The 13,572-nt window shown below is 55.0% G+C and overlaps 1 pseudogene; it reads left to right on the top strand.

The window, feature by feature from the left end:
• Window positions 1-13,572, top strand: part of LOC134154768 (DNA polymerase epsilon catalytic subunit A-like) — a 41,980-nt pseudogene that overhangs the window by 99 nt on the left and 28,309 nt on the right.

The raw sequence follows: 13,572 nt of genomic DNA on the forward strand, positions 1-13,572 counted from the left end.
TCAGCACCCAAAACTTCCTGCTGTCGTTTCTCTCAGGTCCTTGCTAACCAGCACCAGGGGGGAACACCGAGCTCCCAGATTGGAGACGTAGAGGATTTGGGGGCTGCTAAGCCCCTTCAGCCGTTGGTTCCAGTTGCAAATAAACGGAAGCGGGTCTGTACGGCAGAGGAAAGCCAGCAGATGTCCCAGTATCTGGAACTGTCGCAGTCCTGGCGAGAGATCCTGGACCCACCTGCTGCCATGGGCACTACTAAGGTAAGTGAAGTAGACTGGGCAGGAGGAATCCAGGAAACATCCTGGGAGTATGATCATCTGCCTAGCTAGCTAGGGAACAGGGCGTAGCAAGCTGTATGTTTATTGAAACCGTCTGCGCTTCTATGACTGAAAACTACAAAGGGAAATGTTACCGGGAGAGTCCCACTAGCAGAGAAAGTCAGGCCAATGGCAACTTCACAGCTATGCCAGTAACATGATCAGGATCTGAAGGTGGAAGGGCTCGGCTTTATGGTGCTTGATCCTCATGTGTAGGAGATGCGTGCTAATTTCTGTGGTTCCTGTTCATGTACTCTCTCTCTGATTAGGAAGAACAACTGGTCTGGCTGTGCTACCACAAGAAGAAATGGGAGCTGCAGGCTCGGCAGCACCAGGAGCATCGGAAGAAGCGGCGCCTGGAGGATGGTGGAGTGATGACAGGCGGAGGCATAATCCGTGATACCCTCTCCAAAGGACTGAGCAGCTACGTGTACAGGACGGCACGCGGCATCCTGGACTTGCCCTGGCAGATTGTGCAGGTACCAGGCAGCAAGGCAGGCCCACTCTTAACCCCTCACAGAGGCCAGTTCAGTGCCCTGTGCCTCATGTTTGCAATACCTGTAGTCAAACCTTGAACTTCAGGGACAGCTAACCTCAATCCTACTTTAGTTTTACCTCCTTGAAGGTCATGTGGGACTGCATAGCCTCAGGCTCAGAGAAGCTTTGTAAGGAAATGAGGTCCTCAAATGATCGTGCTTGATTGCAAATCTGGGACTTCTATGTAGAGCCTGTGTGGGGCAAGCTCAGCTGAGGAGCTGGGCAAGTGTGCCTTGAATCCTAGATTTAGTCAATGCGAGCATGAAGAAGTTGATGGTACAATCCAAGCATTTTCTTAATTTCTTGTTATGCTTGGTTGCCTCTGCTATCTGAGACCCAGCCTCTTGTTGTGACACTTCTCATCTTCCAGAAAAGTCTTGTTTGGTTTAAGGTCATGTGCAGCCTTTGACTCTGTGTGTAACCATGAGCTGGAGATGGGACACCTAATGCAGCATGTCCAAATGCTTTGGCTAAAGTCAGACAATGGCATGAATTTGTTAGCTAATGCTAGCCCAAAGCTAAGAGATGTGTTTGAGCCTTTGCCAGGTGTCCTCTTCCCTTCAGAAGCACAATGCAACGTGCTGCCTGCAGATCAGTCAGAGCTGTCTTCATTCATGTTCTGACGTTTCCTCTGGCAAGATGATTTTTTTCACTGTACCGGTAGGACAATAGCAGGACGTGGAGATGCCAGAGCTGAGAGCAATGAATCTTTGGGTCCACTGCTGTCTTTGTGGTCACCAGTTGCTCCTTATTTGGAGAACGAAGACATAGGTAGTAGAGCCTTTGAAGATCCCAGAAGTGCTCCATGGCGTGTATGTAAGAGCTAAGAATGGGTTGCATCTCTCCAGCAAAGCTAACTTAAATCACCCTGTCCTGCAGATTGCTGAGAGCAGCCAGGCTGGCTTGTTGAGGCTGTGGGCAGTGATCGGAAGCGACCTGCACTGTATCAGACTGAGCATCCCAAGAGTGTTCTATGTCAATCAGCGCGTTGCAAAACCAGAGGAGGGAGCTGTCTACAGGAAGGTGGGGGTCATGTTTTTGACCCTGCTGCTTCTACAAGGGAAAACAGCTGGTTGAATTCATGTAAGTTGCTCCAGCCACTGCGGGCAGATACTACGGGCAGTTTGCCTCACAAGACCTCCCTGTCCAGCCCTGCTAATGCGCCTTAATGCAGTCCCTTTTGCCTGCTGCTAATCTCAGCCTGACCAGAAAGCAGGTTGACAGTTACTGCAATGTGGACAAAGCATAAATCCCGCTAACTGCCTTAGGAATGACCAGCACGAGCAGCTGGATTGCTTCCTGAGTCAGCATGTTTCTGGAAACATAAGGCTGGCTCAAACTACAACTCCTTGCTGCCCTTTAAGATTCCCCTGTTGTTGGGAGGAGCATGGCCTGAAGCAAGGTGCCCTGCTGAGTGTGTCTGTTTTCCTGGCAGGTGAACTGGATCTTGCCCCGCTCAAACTTGGTTTACAATCTCTACGACTACTCAGTCCCTGAAGACATGTACCAAGAGCACATCAATGAAATCAATGCAGACCTGTCTGCTCCAGACACTGAGGGAGTGTATGAGACTCAGGTAACCCTTCCAGGTGCTCGTTTTCCTTCTTCATCCTTTAAGGAGTGCTGAGTGGTAGCTGACTGGTCTGTGTACCAATGGCACAGGTAGAGGCATGGGAGCTCAAAATGAAACAAGTTAGTAAGATGCTAAAACGAAAGACCCTCTCGAGTAGCTTTCTCAGAAATGTGCCCAGTTTTATATGAGCAGATACTTGTTTGGTTTCCAACCCCTTAGGGGAAAGAGGTTTAGATTTATTTGAAATTAGGAGACTCTGGGAAAAGATGGCACTTGAACGGAAAGAGTGAGTTTCCTCTAAACCAAACCAGAACCATCTTGCTAGCAGTTGAACTGCAAAGGTATGGGAGTTCTTTCGAGTAAAGATGAGGAAAACCCCAGCATGTGGCATGTACATAGGCCAGGGTGCAGTGATAAAACCTCTGTATTCCAGAAGGAAGGATAGGATACCACTTTTTAAAGTTCAGAAAGAGCAAAGAAGAACCTAAACTGTGTTCAGTAGTAGACATACGAAAGCAGTGAGACCAAGATTAAATGTACTAGCGCTTCTAATGCTGTAAGTCTGAAATGAAGATGGGCAGCTGGGATGCCTGCTTTTAATAAAGATATTGATTCGTTAAGCAGCTCAAAACTTGGTGGCTTGAGGATTATCTGAGTGTCCCTGTCACTACAGGTGCCGTTACTATTCCGAGCCCTGATCCAGCTGGGTTGCGTGTGTATGGTCAGCAGGCAGCTTGTCAGACACCTCACAGGGCGAGAGGCTGACACTTTTGACATTGAACACCTGGAAATGTGCTCTCTGGCTCAGTTTACTTAGGGTGCCTTACCTGGCCCCAGCTAGGAGAAGGCTTGTCTGTGTACCCAGGACCAAATAGCTTGAAGATACTATTGATGCTGCATGTTTGCTCTGTGTCTCTAGGAAGTATTCGCCACATCTACCTCTACCAGAGCTCCCAGGGCAACAAAGCTCTCTTTGGCCTTTTCATCCCCTCTCAGCGCAAAGCTGCAGTGTTTGTGCTGGACACGGTAAGAGTAGGGCTTAAAGGCTTGGGAGGGAACGCAAGGGGATCAGGCAGCGGTTTGGAGCTGAGCGGTTTCTTTGCACAGACACAGATGTCTACTGCTGTGCAGCAGGGATTCTCGTATTTTGAAGTGTACCAAGCAGGTCTGTTCCTCAACTGTCACGTGAAGCATTGTGATGTGTAGAGGAAAGAGCTTCCTTGAAATTTGCAGCCTGGAGCCTGTCTCTTTTGAACCCTGTTCCCTCTGCTCACGTTTGCATTTGGTACAGGTACGCAGCAACCAGATGCCAAACCTCACCAACATGTACTCATCGGAGCGCAGTGCTGTGCTGGAAAAAGTGGGCGAAGAACTACTGCTTCCAGACAAGCACACCTTTGAAGTGCGTGCTGAGACCGACCTCAAGACAGTCTACAGAGCCATTCAGCGGCTCCTGCAGGGCTGCAAGGTATGAGCTGAGGGCATGAGGAAGGTCCCCACTGAGACCTTGTCAGCGCAGGTACCTGGGAGGAGGAAAACATTGCATGGAAGGCATTGGTCCAGCAGTTCAAGCAGCCTCTAAGCATAGCTCTCTGCACACAGCTAGTGCTCCAAAGTTGAAGGGTAAAAATGGATGTTGCCTGCGGGCTCTGGCTTGCCTGGGGTGAGCTTACATAGCGCAATGCAAGCAGTGAGGCTAGATCATACCCCCAAACCCCAGCTCTCAGTTGTGGAGCTGGTTATTCAGTGGGAGGTGCTTCAAGAGACTCTGAGTACACTGTCTCTACTGTGTGGAGGACCAGGGACCACTACGGGAATGGGGCATGTGAGCACTCATTTACATGACATGCTGACCCCGGGGAACAGCACTACTGTGCACAAAGCTTGGCCATGGGCATGATAAGCCAGCAAGCATGGCACGGCATTTCCCCCCACTCAGGCGTTAGCACAGCTGTCATCCTCATCACCCGCTGGGAAAGGCCGGGAATGCCACCATACTGGGGCACACGGCCCTGCCAGGGAAGGCAGCAGCACTGCTTGCAAGGCTGCTTACCCAGGGGAGCTCTGCCACAGCAGTGGGCTTTCCAGCTGAGTTGGGAGCATGGCTAGGCATCAGGGAGCATTCCGAGATGCAGAGTAGGGGGCCTCTAGGGTCTGGAGGGTGCTGGGGCTGAGCAGGGGATGCAGAACCTGGAGGGAGGATGGAACAGTGCTGAGTTCCTTCCCTGGATGGGAATTGTCTACTCCCAAAAGGGCAGCAGAGGCAGCAGGGCCGGATGGGGCTGGAGACCAAATGCTGGGTGCACTGCCCTCCCCTGGCAATGTCATGGTATTTCCCAAAGTGTGTGAATGTGTCCCCACCACTGGGTGAGCAAACCTGCCAGTCCTGGCAGTGATACAGGCACACCTGCAGTCTATGCTTTGCTGCCAGCTGGCCTCCTGCTCTCCAGCCTCTGCACAGGGGCCTCGTAAGAGAGACCCTGGGCCTGGGAGCCTTGCAGGGCTCTGCATGCGCAAGGTGGGCAGAAAGGACTGCTCAGGGGCTGCAGTGGATGTGCTGTGCTCTGAGCTGTTGAGGCTGGCTAAGCTGCCACTGCCCTCAGCCCATCCCAGCTAGCCCCCGCAGCATACTGGCAGGGCAGCAGGGCCAGGGACCTGCCTCCAGCTGCCTCTGAGTCTCAACAGTGCCAGTGTGTGAGTGATGATCCCGTGGAGCCAAGCACTAGAGCAGGTGCTGAGGGAACGCCCTGTGCCCAGCCAGCAAGACCTTGGGCCCTCTGGGAGGACCATCCTCCCAGGACATGACACCTTCTCTGCCAGCTCCCTTAAGTTCTCTCCCGCCTGCTCCACGATGAAGCTCCGCTTGAAGATGGGGCAGTAAAGGGCAGAGGTGGTGTTGAAGGTGCAGCTTTTCAAGTAACTGCTCTCAGCAGCTTGAATGTTGCCCCTGGGGAGACAAAGCCAGAGCCATGGCATAGAGCAGCACACCAATACGCCTCAATTTTCTTCCTAATATCGTGAAGCACCCAAACGAAACATTAAACCCCAGCTCTGCTCATTGGTATCCATGCCATCACTGACGGTCCCAGCTGATGAATGGTGAAGGGATTTCCTAGGAGAACTACATACCAGACGTGGATGTATGCAGGCACTCAGAAATGCACATGACTGACTAGGGGATGGCCTACACAGCAGGAGGGTGGAGAGCAGGAAGAGGAGGAACCCTGGGGTAGTTACCTGGCGAGATGCTGGCATTTTCAAAGGGATTCTTGTTCCCAAAGACTTTAACCGCTCCCTTTGCAAGGCCACATGCCCCATATCTACCCACCAGTGTGAGCATTCCTGCTCCTTCTTTCTCAATAATTACCATCCTCATCATCACCACCTTCCTCAGTGGAGGCAGGGGCAAGCAAGAGTGAAGGATAGATGGATGGAGTAAGGGTTGAGAACGCCGTATCACAGAGACAGCAGCTGAGCACCAAAAAAACGTCCTGTCCCAGCAGGTTGAGGGAGGTGATTACTGCCCTCTCCTCAGCACTGGAGTGCTGTGTGTGGGTGTGGTCTCACCAGTACAAGAAAGACATGGACCTACTGGAGCAAGTCCAGCAATAATGATGAAGGAACTAGAAGCATCTCTCATGTAAGGAGAGGCTGAGAGAAATGGGACTGTTAAGTCTGGAGAAGAGAAGGCTCAGGGGCATCTTATCAATGTGTACAAATACCTGATGGGTAAGAGTAAGGAAGATGGAACCAGGCTCTTCTCAGTGGTGCCCCATGATCATATGAGAGGCAATGGGCATAAACTGAAATACAGTAATTGTGTCTGAACTTAAGAACAAACATTTTTTTTACAGTGAGGGTGATCAAACACTGCACCAGGTTGCCCAGAGAGGTTAGAGAGTCTCTATCCTCGGAGATACCAAAAACCTGAGTTGGCTTGGCCTAGAGCAACCTGTTGTAGGTGACCCCACTTTAAGCAGCTGTTGAACAAGGCAATCTCCAGAGGTGCTTCCAACCTCCGTCATTCTGGGAGCGACTTAGGAACAGGGATCCCCTGTGAAAAGCCGGCATCTCCTCCAGCTGCCAAATGGCACTGCTCCTGCACAGCTCCACTCCTGCCTCTCCATCCTTCAGGCTTGTCCACGTATTTCAACCACATCTTCCTGCTGTCAGTGAATACTCATTCCTCTGGTACCTAATTGTTACGGGAAATGGCTGTGCTATCCACCATTGCACTTTCAGGAAGGCACCTGACCCATCTTTGGTGCCCGTGCCCGACACTCGCTTCCTCTGCTGGACACCAAGCCAGCATTTCAGAGCTCTTCTCGGTGCCGCCAGCACTGGGCACGCAGCGCCCTGTCTTCTGCCCTGTGAGGACAAACACACAACGCTGAACTTCCTGGCAAATGGGATCCTGCCCAGTGCGCAGTGCTGCACAGATCACTTGTCCCTGCACATGCCCAGCTCTCTGTGGCCCAACATGTCCATGTCGCCAGGGGTGCAGTCATGGTCGCAGCTGCATACAGCACTGCAAACTGTTAGCCCCTGCAGGGTCATGGGGGACATGATGAGAACAGGACATGCACCTGGTAGTCCTACGCTGTGGCTGCAGAGGGGACGGGGCACCCCATGTGCTTCCCCATCTCTGCATAGGTGCCAGCCCTTGCAAGCTGCCTGGGGTAAGCAGCCGTTAAGCGTGCCTGCGGTGGCCCTACTCTAGCATGGCTTTCCTTGGTGTGTCCTCCGGAGTAGACAGTCAACCCTCTTCTCCATTTCCTGGCATGGGAACTGAGCCAGGGGCAGCTGTGCTCACTAGGATTCCCCACATCTCTGCATCCGCCAGCAAGCTCCGCTCAGTCTCCACACATCTCCCCTCCCGTGATCCCTCACTCAGCAGCCCCCAAACAGTGCCCAAGCCAAGGCAGGCAGGCGGATCCCTGCCACAAACTGGTAGCGGCAGAGGAGAGCTACAGGCACCAACATCACGTCCACGTGCAGCTCCGCGCTGACTCTGTCCTGGGGTCTCTGCTGGCAGCTCCACACATCTCTGTAACCCGCCATCCTCTCCATTCCTCTTCCCAAGGCCCACCTCACCTCGGGGCAGGTCTCTATCGTCTGCGCAGGGCTGACCTCCACCCACGCAAGGATGCGGAAGGTGCTGCCGCCCTACGAAGCAACCAGCAGAGATGACGCTATTTGTAGGAAGGCAGAGCTATGCTTTGACACAGGGACACGCAAGCATATGCACATGGAGATGAGACCACATGCATTCTCATGGAGAGTCACGTGCAGCTGTGCACACATGCATTTGCACACGCACGCACACAGGGGGCACACACACACTGGGACAGTGCACACAGGTTCACACCTGTGCTCGTACCACCACGTACACATGCCTATTCACACAGGGACATGCAAGCCATGACTTTGCACTGCTGTGGAAAGCACCCCCTGGCAGCACTTTGCTGAATCTGGAGCTGGTTCTGCAGGCAGCACACAGGGCAGAGCTGCTGTCCCACGTACCCAACAGGCTTGAGCCAACCTTTGCTCTTTGGAAACGACCAAATCCTGTCGAGAATGGCAGTGGCAGCCACTCCAGCGCTGAGTCCTCACACCAGGGTCACCACTATCCCCAAATCACCTGCCTCCTGAAAGCTCTGATCTGCTTCAGTGCAACAGCAAGAAGCATTCTGCCTTCAAAGTCATTTCTCCACGGGTTCTTGCTGCTTTTAATCACAGACTGCTGAAAGCCTGAGGTGGGCAGGAGGTTTGCAGGCCTCTAGTCTACCCCTCTGCTCTAGGCAGGGCTAACTCCACGTAAAGCAGGCTGCTCAGGACCTTGTCCAGCTATGATTTGAACCTCTCCAAGGACACAGGGCTCCCGCCTCTCTGGTGCCTCTCCCAGGGCTGCACCACTCTCAGGCACAAGAATAGTTTCCTTTCTACCAGTCCTAATTGCCCCAGGGGCACCTCAGGCCAGCTGCCTCTCGTGCCTTCACTGAGCACCTCTAAGAAGAGTCTGCCTCCATAGCCTCCTCCGGGTGCTGGATCACTGTCTTAGATCCCCCTTCATTATCCTTTCCCGAGACAGAACAAACGCAGCTCCTTCAGCCTTTCCTCCTAGGTTGTGTTCTCCAGCCCTGACCATCTTCATGGGCTCTGCTGCACTTGCTCCAGCTTACTGGCAGCTCTCATGGTCCCTGCACAGGGCACTGCATTCCAGATGTGGCCTCACTGTTGCCACCGAGAGGGGATTCATCTGGCTCAACATCTCTGTGAGAAGATTTCTGGGGATAGTGGAAGGCTGCGAGACTCTCTGTGCGAGAGAGGCCATCAAGCAGGTCTGACACACTGGCCAGGTGATGCTGGGTGGTGGCTGCAAGCCATGTCCACACTGGCAATGCTCGAGGCCAGCCCAAGCTCTTCCACAGACCAGCTTGGTAATTTCAAAAGCACTTGGCCAAAACCACTGCAAACTCATCCTCTCTCTCATGGCACCCCTTGAAAAAGCTAAGATCCTGCCCCAGTGCACCAGGCCATCTCCACTCTGGCCACGCAACAGGCCTGGGGCAGCTGCCACATCTGAAAGTGCCCCCCCAAAGTCATGCGGTTGCCTCGAAAGACGAAAAGCTGAGAGAGTGCCTCTCCTCCGCGACAGAGCCCAGCATCAAAGGCACGTTCTTCTTCCCGCTTCTCACTTGCAGAGTCTGGCAAGGTCCAATCTGTTTCCCGCAAGCTTTGGGGCAATACAAAGCTGATCTGCCCTCTGCTACAAAAAGCTGCAGCTGGCAATAATAGCCCTGGCAAACAAGGAGGTGAATGTCAGAGCCTCCCCTGACCTGATCTGAGAGTGCCCTCTCCCGCCCTGAACATCCAAAACCACAGAGGCCTGACGCTGCTTGTCAGGGCAGGCAGAGCATGGCGCACCTGCCTGGCTAAGGCCACAGGGCCCTGCCCGGTGCTACGTGCCAAGCTCCGCTGAGCCTGCCGCACAGCACTGCAAAGGTGACCTAACATGCAGTCCCAATGTGTCTGGGACGCAGCCATGGTTGCCTCATCGGGAGCCAAGGACAGTGCTGGGCCTGGAGGAGGGAACACGGGAGTCCCCATGCAGGCAGCGGGGACCACCACACAGGACAGCTTCCTTTGCTGGGTCCATCTGGATGAAGGAGCAGTTGGGAAGCCCTTGCAGAAAGTCTGCTGCTCATCTACTGCTCCAAGAGGCCACCCAAAGCAAGCAAGACAAGAGCAGAGAAGGGAGAAAGGCGGGTCGGAGCCTCATCTCGGCTGTGTGTGTGTGTGGGGAGAGCGGAGGCAGTGGGGTGGTTGTGGGCTATGTACACCCCGACATCGCACACCTTGCTTGGTGACTGTGTCACGCCCTTGACTTTAGTGAGGACAGAGCTCTGTGGGCTTGTCTCCCATTCCTGGTAGCCCTTCTGAAGGATGACAGGAAAAGGCGCTATCAGTGATCTCCTCGCCTCTGGGACCCAGAGTGCTGCATCTGTACTACGGGATACTTGGTGGGAACGGTCCCTGCTGTAACTTTTGGGTGTCTAGAACACTACCGCTGTGTTAAGCAGAATATGAATAAGTAACTAACAAGGTCTTGGAAATCCGTGAGAAAGAACAGCGAACAGATCCGGTGGCTTCCAGCCACAGAATAACCGTGAGAAACAGTCAACAAGAAGGTCTGAAGTTGAAGAGTAATGAAATAGCGAACCCCAAAGTCAATGTGGCCCCCAAAATAAATCTGCACACGCGCGCAGTGTCATAACCCAGTTATGCAACCGGGGCGGAGTTGGGCTAAACTCCCTGCGGTGCAGAGCAACCCTGCAAGCCCCACAACAGACCCTGCAGGCAGCCGGGTACCTGCGCTTCCTGACAGCACAGCTGCACGACAAAGCTCTCAGGCCACAGCCACGACTCGCACGACACACACAGCAGAGCCAGCAGAGGTTACAAGCATTGCACTTTTATTACATGCAGAGAGAGCTGACAAGCGGCAGCTGCTTCCTGATGCAGCATCAAGCCCGGAGCCTTTGCAAACGCACATTGTTTTGCACAAGGCAGAACAGCCCAAGCATATGGAATGCATGGAAGTGCCTGAGCTTGCCCCAGGGCAGAGAGCGAGAGAGCTGCAGGGCACAGCTGGTGTCTTGGTGCTGCAAGAGCAGGCAATCAGTGGCCTGAAAGGGCTCCGAGGAGCCCTGGGAGTGGGCCGTGCTCAGTGCTGCAGAGGAAGGCGAAAAACCCCCAGGCACTGCTGCCAATCTGTGCTGGGGGAAAATTCCTTCCTGACCCCAAAGCTGGCGATCGGCTGTTCCCTGCGCATGTGAGCAAGGCCTGCCTCCCGGCCAGCCCTGGGATGCTTCTCACGCCCACCGGGGCACACCAGCGCTGCCCAGCTCCTTTCCTCTCTCTCTCAAACTGAAGCCACTTTAGGGGCTCCAGAGCATGGCAAAATTTAAGAAAAAAAAAAAAAGAAAAAAAAAAAAGGAAGAAAAAAAAGCAAAAACCAGACCTGATAGAGCCTGGGGGAAAAAACTCTTTCCTGGGTGCTGCAGGAGACCAGCTGGCTGGGTGCTCCAGAGTGTTTCCTGAGACCTATGACACTGATGATGAGCACTTGGAGCATCTTCGCATCGCATGGCCTGCATTTCCTGGGTGCTGCATGTGGTGCCAAAGCAGACAGGCACGGGGATCTTTGGAAGGGTCTCCGGCTCCGAGAATGGATGCCCTTGCTCTTTGTGGGCCATCGAGTTAACTTTCTCCACTGATCTCCAGCTGAAAAGGCCTGGAGCCCTTGCGGAGCTTGAGGTGCGTGTGAGGGGTCTTCTTCCGCTCCCAAGGGCTTGCTCCGGTCTCTGAAAGACCAAAGTTACATCCGGCTTTGAATCCGAGCCTGCTCGGAGCACGGATTGGATCGGAGGGCCTCCAGCGAGCTCTTCCAACAGAAAACCTTCCACGATCGGATGGTGTACAAGGGCTGAATCAGCTGTGAGCTTCAGCGCGCTGCCTGCCCGTGAGCAAATGCCTGGGCACAGTCTGCGCTCGCACAAGAATGGCTGCTGACAGTGGTGGCAGGGGTCACTTCCATTTCCCACAGGAGGCATGCACAGGCCAGCTGTGCCCAGCAGCGCCACACGAGTACAGCAACAAAAGCAGAAAGCCTGCTTGCCTTGGCCCCTTTGCGTCAGCTCAGCTGAGGCAGCTTAGAAGAGACCTGGAGCTGGCAGATGCTGACCTCCCTCTGCTCTCCTGAGAGTGAAAACACTGTGAAAACCTTGCTGTCACTTGGTATTGCGCTGTGCGTCTTTGGATGAGAGCCAGGCGGAAGAGGAAGAGGATCCACAGTCTTTCTGAGGCTGAGGCAAGCCAAAGAGCCAGTCTTAGAGCCGGTGCTGGAAGGGGTCAAGGGCTGCAGGAGGAAGGGGTTGGTCGTGCCTATTTGTGTTGGGGAAGAGGCAGCCGGCACAGGAGGCAGCGTTAGGCAGTGTTAGGGAGTGAAGCAGCAGACATAGGCACTTTCCAAGCCTGCGAGGCACGGGGCACGGCCACGGCAGGGAGTGCTCTGAGCACCAAAGCAGGGCAGAGAAGGTGCAAAGCAAGAGCTGGCAGTAAGGTCAGAGGAAGGCCACAAAGAGGTCTCCATACCAAAGGGAGGTGCAGCTGCTGAGCACGTCCATCGTTTGGCGGCCTGAGGTGCAGGCAGCCGTGCCCCCGCATGTCCTGCGACAACGTCGCGCTGGGTGGCTGTCGAGAGCCCTGCTGCCCTCGTGGCGGTGGGTGCGCCTGCGCCCAAGGACAGCCTGCAGAGAGCCTCGGCCCTGGGCGGCAGCCAGCTGCGAGCCGGCTGCGGAGCCTGGCAGAGCGGCAGGGGCGCGGGCGCCTTCTAGCCCTGCTCGTGCCGCGAGCACTGTGACTGCGCTGCCGGGTCACAGTGCTGCGACATGGGGGCCCGGGGCCACGCTGCAGCCTCCCTGCCAGCCGTCTGCCGGCCCGGCGTCGGCGTGGCACAAGGCCCCGGGGCTGCCGGCCCTGCTGCAGCCCCTGTGCCCAGCACCCCAGGGCAGCTGCGCCTCCTGCTGCGGGGCCGTGCCCGGGCCATGGCCCAGGACGCCTGCTGGCCCCTTGCTCTGTGTCAACGTGCCCAACGCTGCCCCATGCTTGTCCCAGGTCACTGCAGAAAGGGCAAGAGTCAGCTCCCATGCTGCCATTGGGAAGTGGCATCCCTGTGCCATGACACCCCCTCCCTAGGCCATGGCCTGTTGCTGAAGGGGCCAAACCTCTCAAGAGCACCCTCAGAGGTGTCCCGCCCAGAGCATCCCCTGGTGTCCAACAGGACCTCGAAGATGGGCCAGCCTTTTGGTGCCTGTTCCATCCTAGCAGAGGACTCTCCTCCCCAGTGCCACAACCCATCTTTGGGGCCCGTACCCGACACTCGCTTCCTCTGCTGGACACCAAGCCAGCATTTCAGAGCTCTTCTCGGTGCCGCCAGCACTGGGCACGCAGCGCCCTGTCTTCTGCCCTGTGAGGACGAACACACAACGCTGAACTTCCTGGTAAATGGGATCCTGCCCAGTGCGCAGTGCTGCACAGATCACTTGTCCCTGCACATGCCCAGCTCTCTGTGGCCCAACATGTCCATGTCGCCAGGGGTGCAGTCATGGTTGCAGCTGCATACAGCACTGCAAACTGTTAGCCCCTGCAGGGTCAAGGGGGACATGGTGAGAACAGGACATGCACCTGGTAGTCCTACGCTGTGGCTGCAGAGGGGACGGGGCACCCCATGTGCTTCCCCATCTCTGCATGGGTGCCAGCCCTTGCAAGCTGCCTGGGGTAAGCAGCCGTTAAGCGTGCCTGCAGTGGCCCTACTCTAGCATGGCTTTCCTTGGTGTGTCCTCCAGAGTAGACAGTCAACCCTCTTCTCCATTTCCTGGCATGGGAACTGAGCCAGGGGCAGCTGTGCTCACTAGGATTCCCCACGTCTCTGCATCCGCCAGCAAGCTCCGCTCAGTCTCCACACATCTCCCCTCCCGTGATCCCTCACTCAGCAGCCCTCAAAAGTGCCCAAGCCAAGGGATGCAGGCAGATCCCTGCCACAAACTGGTAGCAGCAGAGGAGAATGACAGGCACCAACATCACGT

The sequence above is a fragment of the Rhea pennata genome, unplaced genomic scaffold (assembly GCF_028389875.1).
Source record: "Rhea pennata isolate bPtePen1 unplaced genomic scaffold, bPtePen1.pri scaffold_40, whole genome shotgun sequence".
Classification (NCBI taxonomy): domain Eukaryota; kingdom Metazoa; phylum Chordata; class Aves; order Rheiformes; family Rheidae; genus Rhea; species Rhea pennata.